A 5,788-nucleotide genomic window follows, 5' to 3' on the forward strand; every position below is an offset into this window, starting at 1 on the left:
ATGATATAGCTGGAATTAAGAACCCAGCCTGACTTCGTGGCCTGCCTGAACTAACGCTATGCTTAATTTCTGATATACCGAGGCATCACAGACTCACACACTCGCATAGTTTGTGAGTGTGGCACACTTTCACAAAGTTCACACACAGATATGCCTTACGCCAACTATATGAACTACACACACACACATACACACACTTGCATGCCAATCAAGATTTCTAGCCTACGTGCTCTCAGGCACATGCTGAGAAAGCAGTGCCTTTATGGCTGGCCTCTTCATTGCATTGTCTCTAGTATAACTGACTGAAACACATTGTTTCACACACACACACACACACACACACACAAAAGGCCTGGGTACTTGGGTATCAGCGTCAGTCTTAATGAACCTGTCTCCAGGGGGCGGGGCCGGGGTAATGTCCCACACAAAGAGCTCCCGCTGGGCCACCGAGCCAACCAGAGGCCAACAGATTAACTTGCATTACATCAGCATCCCCACAATACACCTAATGAGGGAGGGATTATGTCTGTATGTGTGTGTGTGTGTGTGTGTGTGTGTAGGCTCTCATGCCATTGCATCACTAATTAAATGCAATGACTCACTTTTGCTTATTCAGTGTGCGTTCAGCTGTTTGGGGTCAGACACATCTTTACATACGCCTTAAAGCTTTAATATTTTCATATCCACAATGGATCTAAAGACTATATCAGCTTTTTAGCATCTTTCCACTTTTCGGTTGACTTTCACCACGTCTCGTCAAAGTGGCCCTCGACTGCGACTTCTTTAAGAGAGTATGCATGAAAGGATCGTCAAATCTTTTTAACTTTATCTCATCAGATCACTAAAATACACTTCTATTGTTCGATTAGACCAAGAACGGACAAACCTACATCCATACACGCTTTTGTCTTCTGGTCTTTTTTGAATGACGAACGTACGTGCTAGTTGGCTGTTTGCTGTAGTCGGTGCAGTGTGTTCTTGTGTCACTTTTTGGCCCTGACACAGGCAAAGTGAGGCGGCGCAACAGTCGTCTTTTGTTTTTGCTGGACCTTTGACATTGGTTTAGTGTGTCAGGGCCTGTGACAGGAGTGAAAAACCACTACTGTATCACCCTCCCAGATCTCTGCAGTTTACTTTGGTGAGTATAATCTTTTCATAACTGATGTGAGGAATGATAGACAGAACATGAAAATTAGATCAGAGTTGCCATAAACTGTAGTTTTCCTTTAAGATTACACAATGTTTGTGCTGTTTTGTGTGAGGAAAGTCAGTGGAATGGTGTTTTTTTGTGTTTCTTTGTGCTGTTTCCTGCCTCTCTCCACAGTGTTTTATTAGACTCGATGTACCTCTGGTTCACGTTTCAACTATGTTTTTTTCCATCTTCAGTTTCAGCCTCATTCTTTCTCCTTTTCTCTTTTATTTCCTGTCTTTTATTTGGCTTCTTCTGTGCACTTTAAAACTTTTACAGAATGTGGGAACAAAGTAGAGAGTGGACGTGTGTCTCCTGCGGAGAAAGACACATGCTTGCCTGTCCTGTTTGGCCCACTGCATCCATCTTTCTTTTCCTCTTTCTTTTTTTGCCCTGTCAGTATTCTCATTCAGCATTTCTACCTCGTGAGTTTTTGGATGCCATGACCCAGATTTCTTTCTCTCTGCCGTCAAGGGAAGAAAGAAGAGCCTTAAAAAGGGGGCCGGGACGGAGGGGGGACTCGGGAGTCAACTCAAGAAATAAAAATCAATGCACTCATTAATTGAAGAAAGGAAAAGAGCAAGAAATAACAAATATACTCTAAAAGGAGGGAAAGAGGGTGAGAGCGAGAGACAAAATGAGAAGGGCAGCTAGAAATAGAACAGGGTTGTTTAGGATGGCTGCACAATGGACACCAGTGTGGAGAGTCTCCAGATCTGCACTCACTGCCCCACATCTCTCCTGTCACACCCCTCAAATTTAACCAGGGGTTGCCCGGAGTAACAAAGGGACACAAAGGGGCTGAAAGGCATCCGACTGACCCCAACAGCATGCACTGTCTGATCGTCTTGAGGAACATTATTACGCCAGGATGCTGTTGAGGAATGATGTTCAACTCCTCAGTGAGACCTACTTTCTGTTGGGAAGTGATCAGACATTGCTTGTTTAAAAAAAAAATCAAAGTTTTTGAGGGAGAATTAAAGGACCATTGTGTAACATTTAGAAGGATCTATTGAAGATTTACCGTAAGATGCCACTAAATCCTACACACCACCTGTAAGACTTTACCAGCCTAAGGGAAACAGATATCATTAATAGGAAGGGGGCTAGAAGCGCCCAATACGGTGTGCTTGGCAAGCCCCGCACTATTTAATTCTCCCAGCTACCACGGATATGGCTGTGACAATGCTGGGGGAAAAGGCCAAACTATACAGACCATCATCCAACAATCAGTGACAAGGAAGGAAACAGTTACTACTACTACTACTACTACTAACAGATGTAGCCGGCCTGGCACAGCTCCCGGTGTTTGTCTGGTACATTCATAAAGGGTCCGTTAAGGAGGACGTGCTCTTCTGTAAACTACTGGAAACAAGGAAAACTTCCTTCCTGATCAAAAGGTTTATTTCTGATGCAACCATGAAAGGAAATGTAGTAAGAGTACAGATAAGTGCAGCGTGATCTGTTAATTCATTTAGATTTCCCCCTGAAAGGTCATCCACTGTTGTACTCAGGATGGCAGTTCACCAAAATAACCCAAAAATAATCATCTGATTGGGTTAGTTGTCAGTTCACATGATGGTTTGTAAACTGCAGCTTATCTCACGGATTTAGGATTACTAAATTTAGCGTTACTAAAAGATCAAGATAATTTACGAATCTCCCTCAGATCTTAATAAAGTCTTCTTAAAATAGCTTGTCTGGTTTTCACTCACCGTATTTACCCTGCTAACTTAATAATCCTGCCTTGTGAGACGGGCCTCTGGCATGATTCAAATCAAACAAAACAAACTACAGGCGTGAGGGTGTCCTTATTCTGCTGTCAGCTGCTCTGGAACGTTGAGTTTACTGAGGTTTACCATGATAATTACCAGATGTGTTCCTGAAATGGCTAATTTGTCTCAGGAGTCTTATACGAGGCTACTGCATTAAAGCTCATCTCTCTCTCTGACCTCTACTGAGAAATCTACCTTCTAGTTTTTACCTGGGACAGCTAATTGTGTCAGACAGGACTGATGGAATCTCACCGGTCGTCTTACTTTTCTCATTACTGAACAGAGGCGATTATTCAGGCCGAGCCCAGCCAGTGTCAGCTGTCAGCGGCTCTCTCTCCACGCTGCCGGCCCTGCCCTCCTCCTCCAGACTCCCTGACTGTGTGTGCTATGATGTCATGCTGCAGCGGGGGTGTGTTCGGGGGTGTGGTTGTGGGTGTGTTTGGGGTGTTGGTGGTGGAAGAAGCGGGGGCAGGATAACAATGATGGCTGAACCCTTGACCTTCTGGTCGTGACCTTCTAGCACAGAGTCACCAGCCGGGTGAAACCTTTTCTGTAGGGGAGGCAGACCCCTCACGTGGCGACTAGCCTGCTGTTAGCATTAGCATGGGCCGGGCCAGAAGGTCAGGGGAAGACCCCGAGCCGACACCTCCTTCACCGACTGCTCTCACACACCTGTGCCCAACGCCCAATCCACTGCATTTCTGCACCAAAAAAACGAAAACAAGAAAGAGGAACAAAACATAAGAAGCCTGATTCAAACACGGATACAGGAATGCATGCATGCACGCACAATCCCATCCAGGTCGGGTTACGTCTAACATAAACAACTACACCCAAAGAAAGCAACACACCCTCTTGGGGACACATTCCTGTATCCTATGCCCAGCCATTGATAAGCGTCTTGTGTGACTGGGACACATGGGCTGAGTTTGGGCTAATTCAGCACCTGGGAACCCCTCCGCTTTCGTCCTCCACCCCTGTCTAACTCCGTCTTTGGGAACAAACCCAGCCTTGTGCAACTCCCAACAATGTCAGTGACACTCTACACTGCCCCATTGCCACTAATTGTTAGCTCACAATGCTTCCTGGTATTGTGTTCAACAATGCCCACTCTGAATAGAGAGTCTAACCTACTTGTATTGTCGCTAATTGGTTTCTTGAGAGGAGTAGAAAATGGGAAGAGAAAGGGAGAGAGGAGATGTTGGTAATGGACTGCAGTTTCATTGGAGTCGCCAGTAAATAGAGTTCACAAAGGGCTTTGTGGGGTCGAGGGCCGAGGGTCGGAGGTGAAAAAGAAGAGGTGCACCTGCACTCACTGACAATGAGCTTATTCAACTGCTCTGCCCAGCACAACGATGGAGGACGGAGCCAGTGGCTGTCCCACAGCCCCAGAGAGACGACCCGACACACATGCACACACACACACACACACACACACACAAAGTTAAACAGTGAGAAGGACAAATAAAAGAGAGACAGACGGTGGGAGGGGGTGAAAACTATCAATGTATTGTTCTTTGTATTAAATGTTTAGATTCATTTGTAAAGCCAACAACCACACTACAATGTTGACATAAGAGAGAGAAGTGTGAAGAAGTGGTAAAGAGAGAAAAAAAAGATACAGAAGAAATAGAAGGAAAAATAGGAGGAAGAAATGATTGAAAGAGAGAGAAGGGAAAAGTGGGAGGAGACACAAATGGGAAGAAGAGTTGAAGAAAAGGGGATAGAAGGGGAAGAAGCCAGATGTAAAGGATAAGACAAGAAAAGAACAAGGGAGGAAAATGGGAAGAAGAGAGAAAAGAAGAGTGGAAGAAAAAAACTGGAAGAAAAAAGTAATAGAATAGAAGAGTGAGGAGTGAAAATGGGAGGAAGAAGAGTTGAAGTAAAAGGAAAGAAAGGGGAAAAGAGACAAAGGAAAAGAAGAGAAGAGAGATGAGTGCAGGAGAAAGTCAAAGACGAGGGGGAGGAATTGAGTAAAGCGGATGAGGATGAAAGTGGAAAGAAGGGAATAAAAAATGAAGAAAAGAGTGGAAGAATGGGGGGTGGGGAAGAGATGACAGGAACATGTGAATAAGAGAAGAGTGGAAGTAAGCCGGAGGAAGAGGGAGAGACAGAAGAGAAGAGATAACTGGAAAAGGGTAGGAGAGAAAAAGAGAGTGGGAGGGGTGAACATGAAACAAAGGAGAGAGAGGGGATGAAAACACTAGGAAGATGAGAATCAAAGGAGAAGAGAGGGGGAGGAAGAGAAGATCAGAGAAGACAAGTAAAGAGACGAGTGAGAAATAGGGAAATAAAGGAGGAACAAAAAAAAAGGAACAAATCGGAGGTAGAACAGATGAGTGAAAAACATGATGACAGAATAATGGAAGAAAAAGAGGAAAATTAAGTAAATTAGCGTATAAAAGTTGAAGAAAATGGCGAAAGAGAACAGTGGAAGGGAACAAAAATGTTTATAAGAGAATGAAAAGTGGAGTAGAGAACAGGACAAAATAGTGGAAAAGAGAAAAAATAAGTGGACGAGGATTAAAATGGGAAGAAAAGAAAAGGAGAGAAGACAACTGAAGAGTGAGAGTGAAAGAAACTGCAAAAAGGGGGAGGATGAGAAGAGAATCGTGGAAGGAAAAAGGAAACGAGAAGAGTGGAAAGGGACAAAAATGTAAGGAAAAGAAGAGACTGGCAGAGGGGGAGGGGACACAGATCTGACCCACTTGCACACAGGTGTGTGTTGGAGTGTGACAAATGAGTTGTGTTTATTCCTCTAATGCTCAGTATATCAAACTGTAGCAGGTCGCGCTACAGACGGGGTTGCCTCAGCACACAAATA

The sequence above is a fragment of the Morone saxatilis genome, unplaced genomic scaffold (assembly GCF_004916995.1).
Source record: "Morone saxatilis isolate NCDOM2014 unplaced genomic scaffold, NCSU_SB_2.0 Contig12, whole genome shotgun sequence".
Taxonomy (NCBI): Eukaryota; Metazoa; Chordata; class Actinopteri; family Moronidae; genus Morone; species Morone saxatilis.